This window comes from Buteo buteo, chromosome 1, assembly GCF_964188355.1.
Source record: "Buteo buteo chromosome 1, bButBut1.hap1.1, whole genome shotgun sequence".
In the NCBI taxonomy this organism is placed as follows: Eukaryota; Metazoa; Chordata; class Aves; order Accipitriformes; family Accipitridae; genus Buteo; species Buteo buteo.
In genome coordinates this window covers 66,656,269-66,669,173 of record NC_134171.1, presented here as the reverse complement: position 1 = coordinate 66,669,173, position 12,905 = coordinate 66,656,269, and the positions used below count along the sequence as shown (strand labels likewise).

The window sequence follows — 12,905 nt, the reverse complement described above, 5'->3', positions numbered from 1 at the left end:
CAGCCAGAGTCTGCTGACCACCAGACCAGGCAGCAGGGACGAGTCGGGTCCCCCGTCACGCTGGGAAGCCACATCAGGATCAGTGTGGTACAGGCCAGGCATGGCACACTGACAGCACAGCCCACGCAAGGGCTGGGGCCAAGGCCAGGGCTTAAATGCAGGTGCCAGGCCAGGCCTGAGCAGATTGTGCATGGGGGAAGGCTCCAGATGAGCCCTCTCTCAGCTCCCCATCACAAGCTCGTGGCCTGCTCTGACGGGACCCACCTTGACCAGGAGGTTAAACCCCCAAAGGTCTTTGGCCTGCAGTACAAGAGAACAGCATCTGATGAAACATGTGTCAAAGACCTCTTCAGAGCACAGATTATCTTTCCGCCCACTTGTGCAACTCCAGCTGCACCAGGCACTCGCTGGCTCACAGCCGTCCAAGGGAGGCCTGAACATGCTACCACCTTTGGCACAGCTGGAAATGGGTGGCTTCCACTAGAATCCATCCCACTCACCTGAGAATTTCATGTTGTTCTCCACACTGAGGTTCTTCAGAAAAGGGAGAGCTCTCATCACCCAGCTCCTCCTGCTCTTGGGTGGCAACAGGTAGAAGTTTGTGCTGCCGGCAGCACAAATGGTTGCTAAATGACACAAAACTGGTTTCCTTTTTGCCATGTAACAGTCATGTAACAGGACATTCAGGGTGTGTCAGACCACGGGTTCCCAGCTTGGGAACTTCTGCTTCACGGTGCAAGATTCCTGTAGCCAAGGAAGGAAAAGAAAGAAGGGGTTTGCAAATTTCGGGGAAGGTTAAAAAAAAAATGTTAAAAGCCAATTAAAGACTGTTAGGTTGTATTTAAAACCAAACCCCTAAACATTTAAGAAGCATGCTTTATGAGTCCTGCAGGATAAAGGAGGCCAACTTGCATGCATGTTCAGGGAGTTATTTTCTAAGTCTGTTTTCCCTGCCACAGTGGCATCCCCCAAATCTGATTTATTGTGATTTAATGTCATGTCTACTCTGAAAGAAGTTTTTTGTTTTGTGCTGCTTCTGCTTTTATTTGAGCTACATATTCAGCTCTTGCTAAGAGGATGGGCCTGTCACAACTGAGAGCCACTTGCTCTTCTCCATGTTGCCTGAGACTGCAAGTCTTCTGCTCAGCATAAAGAAGCAGATGCAAGAGGAAGGATTTAAACCTTCATCTCCTGAACACCAGTGACAGAATTGAACCATCAAGCCTTCTGGGCTCCTCAGTTCTCTTTCTGGCCACAACAGACAACTGAAGCTTATCCCAGAGTCTGGTCATTATGGGTGCCTAGCAGGAGCCTATGCGAACAAGCTTCATACAGCTGCCTACAGCCAAGTCCCAAATTTGAAGAGTGGTACCTCACATCCTGGCTTAGAACTCGTTATGAGTCAGGTTAGCGATTCTGGCCTCATGCTCTGCCTCCCTCTGAGGTGCCTCTTGGAGTCGGCGCTTCTCTGCCCTCCCTGCCTTCTCTGTCTCAGCCACAGCACTGACTGGAGCCTCGTGCCAGGAAAATGACAGCACCGCTGAGCTGTGCAATTAGGGTCTGGCCCAAACGCCGATGTGTTAATTAAGAACAGAATGAACTTCCAAGAGAAAAGTAGGAAGTGCCTAGCTCTGAATCTCTCTGCTGGAGTCAACCCAGTCTCCCACAGACAAGATGAGCAATGGTGCAGCTAAAGCTCTGGGACATTGCCTAGAGGTCTGCAGAGCTCCTTTCCCAGGTCTTGCAGCTGTTCCATTTTTAGGATCTGAGGACCCCACAGGGATTTTATGTACCAGGTGCACTATATATTCCCAGAACTGCTGCACGCAGCATGCAGATGCCACTGCTGTGACTGCCCTGCTAGCTGACAGAGGCTCAGTTCCTCAGTGTGGGAGGCATGAAAGAGAGCTATTGGTATTACAAACCTTATAGCTGTGTTTGCAAGCTACATGGCCAGGCACCACACTCATGCACCATTTTGCAGTCATCCCTACTGTCGAAGTGTTAGCATGCTTCCTGGCATAGTTTTGGCCCATAACCGTGCCTGCCAGCACACACTCTGGCATAGTGGCGGGGGGGGCAATGTGTCCATGGGTAACAGAGCTGCTGGGCAGGCGGTGTGGGTGAGACCATCTGCTTTGCAAGAGGAGTGGAAGTTTATGCACATAGAAGCATTCCGAGGACACCATCAATATCAACACTGAACAAAAGAGCAGCTGTGATAAGTTTCCCTTTGTCCACTATATATGCAGACCTGACTGGTCTGAAATTTCAGAGGCTCATTATTAGAGGAAAGAACAACATTTAACAAGAATATTTAATGACAATATTTAGCATTTGTAATTACTGTCTTCATCATGATAGGTAAAATTTTCAAGAGTCTCGATAAGTAGCTTCAGCTCATCTTGGTCACATCAAGTCTTACTGAATTTCTGATAGCATGGTTTAAAGCTCATCACAGCACTGTAGCCTGATCTGTCTCTATAGCAAAGTCTGAGAGTACTTCTTTGTAGACTGGCTCTGCTGCATTTTTCCAAGTCCTTGAATCCTACTCAGAATGTTAGGAGAGTCATCCCAAATTGTGTTTCTTGTCACAAACCTAGGCTGCTCACAAGTGAAAATCATGGCTGTACATCTTATTGCCACTGGCTGCTAGCACTGAGGCCCCAACCTCATGATTTGGGCAAGACTCATAGTATTTTAATGCTTGCAGTAATGCCAGTATGCATAAAACAATACGCAATTTTACACAGCATTTCAGAACACGGATTTCTAAATGCACAGAACTTCTTGAACCCAGCAGTTCAATGAAAGGGGGTTTTGGTTTGGTTTGGTTTTTTTTTTCCTACTGCTTTACTGAAATGAAGCACCTGAGATCACTGGCTGTTCACAGTGTGATAAATGAATTTAGTCTCAAACAGGATTCCACTCAAAATTTACAATTTATTAAATGAATAAAGGCAAGCAAACAGCGCTGGGCATGCCGGGAGCTTTTGCTCTACCAAGACGCGCGCTGTGAAAAACAACCCAGCTTCTTTTATAGTCTAACGTTAGTTACATACTTATACTAGGCGTGTCCTTCCAAAAGACTCTCCACCTCCTGGTTGTGCAGGTGCAGTAGTTCTAGAAACTTCTCGAACTCTCCTCATCGGCTGAGGGGTCCTCCATGCAATGTATCTCCCACCAAGCTCCCCACTGCTGGGGCATGACAGCAGACACCCTGCACAACACCAGCTGCGATCACCAGAACCCAAACAAGTTCACAACAGACACCTCCCCCCTAACAAATGCATATAACAAATTGCTCATACACTGTTATTTTAATACACCCTCTATTTATATATACTAAAGATCACCCCGTTCATAACCTCGCTTAATACTATGATAAATGCCTCAGTTCTCCCCTAGGATCTCTTGTTTAACACTGTGCAGTTAACAACCGGTTTTGGGCTGGCAAAAAAGAACTCTATAAATATCATCTGTCTCCTCCTGGCCTGCGGTTATACGAGGACCGACAAAATAGTTAAAGATTACAAATACAGTGAGGGTCACATTTTATTATGTGGCCCTAGCATTGTTTATATTGACACGAATCAGATGAACAGATTTCACAACAGTGTTGCAAAACTGTCTGCAAAATTCTGAAACACATTTTTGGTACCCTAAACCTTTCAGATTCTTTCTTTCTGCATCTAGTATCTGGCCATACATTTTGCTCTTTTCGAAGCAGGTATCTTGCTTTTTGTAGTTATGCTACAGTTTGAGCTCACCCCTAAAAGGATCGCAGTTTTACTGCAAAGCCTCTATTAGAGTATGAATAAGCTTACATTTATCCGGCAAGCCAGGTGTTACTAGGAATAAACATGCTTTCATGCAAACTATTTCCCCTCTGTGTTCTCAACTAGTAGCTGATCATTTTCCAAAACATCACAATCAAAATGTTTTTCAAGAAACATTCTAGTTAAACAGATGTTGCAACAGGAAGATATGCTTATTGCTCAAAAATCACCCAGTGACAATAGTGACTGTGTTTTTATATAAAGCTATTCCAGACACTCATGTTCACTAGTGCCTACCAGCTTGCTAGTCACGAGGTAATCTCTAATGGGAAAAAAACCCAAACACTGAGCAGGAACTTGCACTAATCTTCTGATGACCACATAGCTTTGATGATGAAATGCTGCTGCTTTGTTTTGAAGAGTTGACCTGGGATACAGTAAAAAAGAAGTTCTTCAAGCCTTATAGCACTGACATCTGCACTCTAAGAGAGGTGAAAAATTGAAGAACATGCAATAATCGTTTTTAATATTATGCAGAGGCGGTGGTCTGCATTTACTCTAGTGATTTCTGTGTAGTTACACTGAAATTATACTCGCAAAAGACAAGATTCAAGTCTCTCTTGTTATAAACGCTCGTGACAAATTGGAGGAGCCAATTTGTATTGAATAAAAAAATCGAATTTATTAGCAAGCGATAAGAGAGCAAAACAGCGCTGGGCGGCAGGGGAGACAGTGCTCCGCCACAAGCTCGTAACTTTATGTTACAGTTACATTCCTTATATACATTTCATGTACCCCTTTCTTGCAAGTCTCCGCCTTGTCCTTCTTCTTCTTTCTTCACTTGTGCAGGTCTGTTACTAGGCTGATTCGGTAAATCTCAAGGGTGAGTGTTTTTTGATGTAGAATGTCTTTTGATGTGGAGAAATACAGTCTTGGCAGAATTAATCCCTTTCTCTGGTAAGTTGTAGCTGTTGTCTTTTCCTCCTTATCTAGTAAGTTATAGCTGTTGTTCTTTTCCCTCCTTATCTAGTAAGTTATAGCCGTTGCCCTCTTCCCGTGACCTTTACGCATCATTTAAGTAAGCCTTGTTATTTACACAAGGCATATGCTAACTTTCAATATGTCTCTTCCCCCTTCTCGATTTCATGAACAAAGTTAACCCGTTCATTACATCTCTGGTATAAAAAACAATGGGGGGGGGATTATTTATCTGGACCTCAGTTCTCAAAGCCCTTAAAGCATACACGTGCAGTTAACAACAGTTATGGCTGCACAGCCTAATCATTAGTGTTACCTTCCCAGTGAAACACTTGTTCATGTGGCACATTTCCACTTCCATCCTTCTCTCTGTCTTTGACATAAAACAGTATCAAAAGCCCTTTTAAACACAAGCACAATTCCAAGGGGATTTTAATGAGCTTGTCTGGGAGGAGGCTACACCATGATTTACAGCAAACAAAGTAATATGGGACAAAAAAAGATAAAACATTTTAGATGAATTGGTTATTTCCTTAGAAGTACCCTTTTAGGTAACTCAGAGCTACACATCAGTTCCTGTAAATTTAATGAATACTTTCAGCCAAAAAAAAGTGTAAAACATTTTGAGGAAGATAAATTGAGCCAAGTTTAATTTTACAGGGGAAAAACAAATGTAAACTTTTTTTTTTTTAATTAAGTCAACAAGACAAAATATGTGATTTCCATGGCTCTGATATGGAAAAGACAAAGAAAACCTTTACTCTGGGATATGACGATGCAGATCCTGCTTCACAAAGGCTCTGCTTTTTATACATACAGGCTAGTTGTTACATAACAGATCTCTGTTTGGCCAAGGAAGCTCAGCTTGGGCCACGCAGCTAACATTGGCCACAGGACACATCAGGATCGCAGTGAGCCAGTTTAAAATGACACATTTGATAACTTTCTCATTTTAGGAAGTTTAGAAGAATACAAGTGCCGTAAGAACATTCTACTGAGCATGAGCTACATTTATTCCTCACAAGGACAAAGAACATTGAGCAAAACCAATCTGACATTAGCACACTAATTAAGAGGCACAGTTACAGCTAACACAGCGATGTTGCTCCTGAGATTTAGGTGAGTATCTCTGCACAGGACTACGGAGATACTTTGTAAAGGATACTCCTTTTATATCTGTTAATTGTAATGGATGCAAAACCAGGAATGAGTGGCTGAGAATCATTAAAAAATGCAACATTTTATGAAAGGAGTTTATACTTACTTATCTTTTTATACTTATCTTCATTTTCTAGATAAAGAATTCCTGACTCACAAGGATTATTTGTTCCTAATCCATATGGTTAATCAGTAACCAATTCGGGGCAGGAGTGGCTGTAGCTCACTTCATGCTCTTTCTCCTCAGGAGCAAGGAACAGATAAAAAGGAAGGAATGACAGCATGTGCCAAACAGAGGTGTATTCTCCTTTAGCAGGATGACATTAAGTCCATGTATACCCCAGGCCTATAAGAAAGCAGCAGCACAGATTTTTCAGATAGTTATTTTTCAAGCCATGGATTGTTTCAGTCTTGCCCTGTCACACACAACACTGTGTTTTACATTTGCAGCCTCAGAAGTCATGAAACTTAGGACGCCCCAAACACAGTTACATAAAGCACAGATCCTCTCAAGTTCTTAAACACATAATATGGGTCACAGACAACCAAATCCTAACGCATGATCCTCAAAACTCTAAAGGTAGTTTTCGATAATGTCTGTGCTGTGCAATGCTGAGTTACCTGAGCGCTAGGTCAAAGGCACTGAGAGATATGTTTTGCATACATAGGTAGCCCCATGCTTATCTGCTATCTTGGAGCCCAGCAGTGGTACAGCTGTTAGTGCAGCTCTGTAGTAATATTTTTGGGAAATGGAATTTTCTTCATTCAGCAGCTAACTCAAGGATCTCTGGACAATACCAAGAGACACAGTGCAAACCTATACTCAGTGCATTACACCTTCTTGGCAAGATACAACCATCTGGCATTCAGTCTCTATCTGAAGCCTCCTCAAGGTAGGTGTTTATGCTTCTGTGGGATCTCTCCCTGTAGGCATATTTGACACACACTGATTTAGCTGAGCTTAACACACAAAGCCACAGTCACTCAACACCCAGAAATCCTTTTCACCCAAGCTTATGTCTTGTCTCTGAGCTGTCAGGTCATGATTTCTCTTTTGGACCAAGTGAACTTCATTTTTCCCCCTGAAGAATAACACTGGGAAAAAAAAATCAGCTACGTAAGCTTTCACAGATGGCTCTTTAGTCACATATCTGCTTCTCTTTCTCTCTCTCTCTTTTTTTTTTTTTTTTTTAAGAATTGTTACTATCAAGGAATAGCAGTATTTTTAAATTAGTTTTTCAGAGGGGAGTCGTGTTCTCATAGCATCCCATCTCTACCCCTTGCCTGACTGACCACAGTTGGAAACTATTTCTTAGTTTATTAACATTAATTCTGAATACAAGATTGTCCTGGGTTCAGCTGGGATAGAGTTAATTTTTACAGGAACCTGGGAGGTGGCGGGGGGCACAGCCGGGACAGCTGGCCTGAACTAGCCAAGGAGCTATTCCATACCATGTAACATCATGCTCAGTATATAAATGGGGAGCGGGCCGGGGGGGGGTCTCCCGACTTTCGGTGGGGAAAGTGGCGGAGCGTCGGATTTCGGGGGGTGAGCAGTTGCACTGTGCATCACTCGTTTTGTATATTTTTTTATTAGTACCGTTGTTGTTGTTGTAGTAACTTCTCTTTTTTGTGTGTTGTCCCAGTAAACTGCCCTTATCTCAACCCTCGAGGTTCCGGGTTTTTTGTTGTTTTTTTTTTCTTTTTCTTTTCTCTCCTCCGATTCTCCTCCCTATCCCACCGGAGGGGGGCGGGAGGAGTGAGCGAGCGGCTGCGTGGTCCTTTGTTACCAGCTGGGCTGAAACCACAACAAAGATGTATTAAAAATAGACAGCAGAAAGATACATGAAAATAAAGGCCGGTTTTAAGAATCTATGTTTTAATTTGTTGTGTTTCTCGGTTTAGTAAGTCAGCCTTTACAGCAAGGAGATAAAGTATCGAAGTCTTACAGATCCCTTAAAGCCAATCAACCAACCAAGTAGCTTAGCAACCATCCAGGCTTTATTCTTTTGTTGTAGATTATTTTAAATGATCACTAATCCTGCTACAAAACTTCCAATTCCATAGGCTCTACATAGCCTAACTTCAGATACAGTCCAAAGCTTGGGAGTCTGAGGTCCCTTTCACTACTAATATGCATCGTGCAGCATAGCATACACAGGCTAGTCTTTTGTGTTCTTAAATTATTGTTGCAGAGCTAAGGAGATGGCTGAATAAACTTAATTAAATACATAAGGAGACTAATCAGATTTCCATTTCCTAAAATGTAATTCCTGACCAGTGCAATTTTATAAACATTGACTGCATTTTCTAGAAGATGTTTTCTGATTCTACAATTGCTAACCCAGCAAGCCAGTATAGTTTTAAATTCAAGTCTTTAAGAGAAGCCAATCACATAAGTTATTTTATATTTACTAACAGAACAGAGGGAAAGCATTTACCAGAACAGTCACAATGGATCGCCAGGAATCCAGCCTCAAAGTCTCTCCACGTTCAGCAAAAGGTAACCTCTTTCTGTCATCAGAGATTATACATCACACATGTAAATCACTACTTGCAAGGACTTAGTAGATACATGTATCTGAGGGCAGGAAGGGAGCACTGTGCCAAAACCCCCCAATGACAGCAAAACTAAACAATAGTGTCTTTGTGGGTTTCAGGCCTGATCAAACTATTATGGAAGTCAATGGGACCCTTTCCGGTGGTTTCCAGGGACATTGGATGCGAGCCACAATACATTGCAAGCAGTATCACTAACTCTCAAAACCAGAAATAAGAGCACACAGGCATTAGCTTCTCATTTAGAATAGGAGTCTGTCCACTGATTCCTCCTACCTTTTTACAGAACAGAGTGATGAGCTTGCTGCAATCCCCGGCGCTTGTCACAGGAAGCTGGGAGGTAAGATTTCCTACAATTTCTTAAGTGTCAAGCTTTCATCTTGAAGAGAACCAACCTGGGGGAAATAAAGCAGCTCCCAGGCTGGATGTTGTGGACATGCAATGTAGAAAATACAAGGCCAATAAAGAATAAAAGTGGGCACTACAATAGAAGGCAAGGAGAAAACTGCAAAACACAAAGCTCTGACAAACTTGTTCCCATCAGACCATTGGCTGTGTGCCTGTGGTTCCCGAGGCCCACTGGGAAGCCCCCTTCTTAACCCTCTGACCAAGAGGTCTGTCTGTATGGGTCAGTTTGTCTGATCTCAGCCTTCTAGAAATTGCTCATGGCTAGCAGTGTCTCTGCCACGTACATACAGGTTAGTACCTTTCAAACACATGGATGGATTTGGGGAGGATTGCTTGGTTTTTTGTATTCAGAGAAATAGCCACTAAGGCATTGCTGAATTGGAATTTTCTGAGATGTATCTATGCAAAACCTAAAATGTTTTGGGTTGATCAAAACTAGTGCACTCTGGACAGTTCAGCACATCATGTAACCATTTCAGCTGTTTGCTACTGAATTTTCACCACCTCTGACCTCTATGAAATACAGGGCAGGGTGTGGGGAATAACAACCCAAACCCATTAAATTGTTATATTTTAGATAATAATGATTATCCTCATTTTCCCATGGATGGTGTTCTGGTTCTTTCTCAAACAGGACAGCTCAAATAGCAGTGTTACTTAGTTGGACATTTTTGCTTTTAAACCCCCCCCAAATAAATGTGCATCTCCCCATAAACATAGCATATGTATATTCTGTGTGGAACTGTAAACCTCCAGCCACTCATTCTTGGATAAGCATGGATTTATAAAACACCTTCCTGCTTTTCAGCAGAATTGTGTTGTATTCAGGAAAAAAGGAAATCCTAGAATTATTATGCAGATCTATAGAGGTGAACTTGGCATGCAGCATGAGAGTCCAGCTTTCAACTTTGCAGTATGTAACTGGAAAAACTATTGAGCTATTTAGCTGTGGGGCTGGAGGCGGAGGGCATTTTTAGTTGGCTAGCTGTGCTTGCTTTTGTGCAGGATAGTTATTTAAGAAGACTTTGTACTTCCCAGGGCATGTATTTCTTTAATAAGGTCTTTCTTCGATTCTAACAGCCTGTAAAACATTCCTAGCCAACTCTTTCCAAGTTCTCAAGTCAAGCTTTAAGCAAAATCAGACCAAGACTCACCCTTACTTCTCCACAGGCAGAGAGAGGCACTACAAACTAAGAGACTGAAACAATCCTGAGGGAAAGTGTGTAATGGGAAAACGTGTAATGGCAACATGTATTCCTGCACAGAAGGGGGTATGTGGCAGCACTGTGTGAGACATATATATATGCTGTACAGGCCAGAGCTGGTGGCCAGGTGGGAAGGAAGGAGCTGGTCCTGCCTTTTTCTCTGTCTCTGAATTCATGGAGAGCAGTTCCTCCAAAATCTGAAGCAGGATCACTCTCATCTGTATTACATAGGAGACTGCACTAGTTCAGATTTTGGAAGGACAGGGTGATGGCATTTCTCAGGAATTGTTCTGCCTGCCTCTGCTTCCCATTGAAGGGCAGCTTTTTTACATGCCAAGAAAAAAGGAGATAAGCTTTGGTACATGGCATTGAACCAGAAAAGGGAAACATGGTTATGAGAGAATAGCAAGCCAATAGACTCATTTTCACTGTGAAACTGTCCTGGAATGCATGCCTAGCATAAGCTTCAGCAGCACCTGCGTGCAAATTTTGGTTGTTTTTTTTTTTTTTTTCCAAATTGGCCTGGAAAACATGGTTTTCACAGAAACCGTTCTCTAATGGCATGAGAATAGTCAGAGACCAACTATAGCAAGAAGAATAACTATTCTCATATGCTGCTTGATAAACGAGTGGAGCTGGCACTGAAGGATTAGCCACCCCACAGAGCCATCAGCTCTTGCTGACCCCTGCGGTTCTCCTCTGCCCAAGAAGATGAAGCAAAGCACAGCCAGAGCAACTCACGTCAGCAACAGCGCATCAAAGCCTGGCAGCTACTTTGCGCAGTCACTGTGAACTGCCCAACCTAAAATAAACTCTGCTGCTGGCCTACCATTCAATAGCAACGGAGCGCACATCCCCATTTTTATTGCGAAGCTTCCCTTCTCCCCTTCCCTTCCAGCGCATCGTTTCACAGCGGCAAAACCCCCACGCGTGCAGCTGCCTCCCCTCAGCGCGTCGCGTTGCCGACGTTTCTTAAAAGGCGGCCCGGGCACTCCAGCTGCTGCAGCACAGAACTCCTGCCCCCTCAGGTACAGCGTGGGCCCGGCGAAAGGCCCAGAGAAGCCACCAACGCGGTACCGGCCCTGGCACGGACCCAACCCTTCCTTCTCGGAACGGGGGTCGAGGAGGGGAGAAACGCGGGACCCCTCCCAACGCCCCAGGCGGAAGGGGCGTTAAACCGGGGAGCCTCGCCGCAGCGCGGTGCGTAACGCGGCTCCCCCTCACGACCGCCGCTGGGGCGGGGCAGCCCGCCGCCCACGCGCGAGGCAGCGGCCCTCAGCCCCAACGGTCGCCCCGCCCCGCCCTCCGCCGCGCATGCGCTCCGGCCCGCCGCCCTGCCCCGCGCGGGCGCGCCCGTCCCCCCCCCCCCGCCTCATCCCGGCCGGCCGGCCGGCCCTCCGCCGGACCCCGGCTGTCGGCGGCAGCGCAGGTGAGCGGGGCGGGCCCCGGGAGGGAACCGCGTCTCTCGTCGCAGCCGGAGGGGCTACCACCACCGCCGCCCTCCCCCCAGCCCCTTTCGCCGCAGCGGGAGGGCTGCACCCCGCTCCCGGGCCCCTCGCCGCCATGGTGGGTTGCCCCTGCCTTTATGTAAGTCGCCCCCCCTCTCCCCTCAGGTGTAACGGGAAGCGGTCCCGCTTGCTTTGGCGCGGGCGGGATGGTTTGTCCCGCTCCTTGCAGTCCCCCGCGGCCGTTCTTGACCCCTGAAACGCCCCTGGCCACCTCGCAACGCGCCGACGGCGGGAGGGGGGGACGGCCCGGACCCCGCTCCCGTGAGGGGCTCCTTCGGCCGCGGGGCGGGGGACGGGAACGGGCCCGGCTCCCTTTCGTTGCGAACGGTTACTGCCGCGGCCGGCCGCGGAGACCCCAACCGAGCGTGGATTTCTTGCAGGTTAACCTAGAATTGGTGGAAACCACCCAGAGCTGGATTACGCCCCTTGGAAGAGCGCACAAGGGTGGCGCGCTGCCTGGGCTAGCCTCAGCATCAGAGGGCTCATTCTTTGGGAGGCACCCGTGGGGGTCCTGTGCTCACGGAGCTCTTAGTTGCAGTTCAAGCACAGAGACAAAGCCGCGCGAATAAACTGAGCTGGGGATCCACACATTTCAAGATGGTGCATGTAATTCGCTACTGTGGAGACCGCAGCCCAAGAAGCTAGCACTCTGGTCAGCTTACTGGTTGGCATCTTGCAATGGATAACAAGTAGAGTCACTTCAGTTACCCCAAACCAAATATTTCTTGTGTTAAAAAAACAGCAGGAAATTACCTCTTGCTGCTGGGGAGAGCTTCAGGAGTTCCTAACCTCTCCTTCCTTCTCAAATAGATGAGAATTTCAGATGCCACAGCCCCACCAGCTCTTTATATTGCCCGCCTGAGTTTCCTTCCTGCTTTGATAGGTTCCACCTTTCCATCTCCACTCAAGCCAGTTGCTTACTGGCTGCTGGGAAGTCTCAGTTAATCAAGCTCTTACCCATAAGGGGTGTGGAGGTAGTTCACAAACCAGATAGAGCCTCCTAGTTCGTAGATCTGCATTTCCTCCTTTGCCTAGTCACTCCTATGTATTCTGCAGTAGTAAAAGTTATAAAACTCAGAGATACCTGGCTTTCTGTGCCTGTTGCAAATGCTTCTGGAAGTACAATCAAACAATTTACACGTGTGACTGTAGAAAAGTACCGCAGCAGGTAAAATAGCTCATCAACTGTTAATAAGCTAAAACCACAACAGGTGTGTCACATACAGCTTTGATTGCTTGTAACTGAGGTTAAGCTGCAAAAGGTTCAGCCACCTTCTTTAAGCAATTGGGTCTGAGGCTTTTGAGTTAGT

General features: G+C 45.7%; 1 protein-coding gene and 1 long non-coding RNA gene across 7 annotated transcripts in view; one reads left to right on the top strand and one right to left on the bottom strand.

Moving 5' to 3' along the window:
- Positions 1–6,276: 6,276 nt before the first annotated feature.
- Positions 6,277–12,716, bottom strand: LOC142033934 (uncharacterized). Of its 2 annotated transcripts, XR_012651407.1 has the most exons (4): positions 10,917–11,287; positions 8,751–8,869; positions 8,357–8,429; positions 6,277–7,713 (listed from the first exon to the last, which is right to left on the bottom strand). It is a non-coding gene; the product is annotated as an uncharacterized LOC142033934 (long non-coding RNA). The 2 variants fall into 2 exon arrangements; XR_012651408.1 differs by lacking the exons at positions 8,751–8,869; positions 10,917–11,287 and adding an exon at positions 12,349–12,716.
- KLHL8 (kelch like family member 8) overlaps positions 11,462–12,905 on the top strand; it is a 24,299-nt gene continuing 22,855 nt past the window's right edge. For 2 of the 5 annotated variants that reach the window (XM_075034453.1, XM_075034411.1), the window contains exon 1: positions 11,473–11,674. The gene's annotated coding sequence lies outside the window, so the exon portion shown is untranslated. Of the gene's footprint in view, positions 11,675–12,905 lie in introns of all 5 variants that reach the window. The other 3 variants (XM_075034421.1, XM_075034442.1, XM_075034463.1) reach the window with 3 other exon arrangements.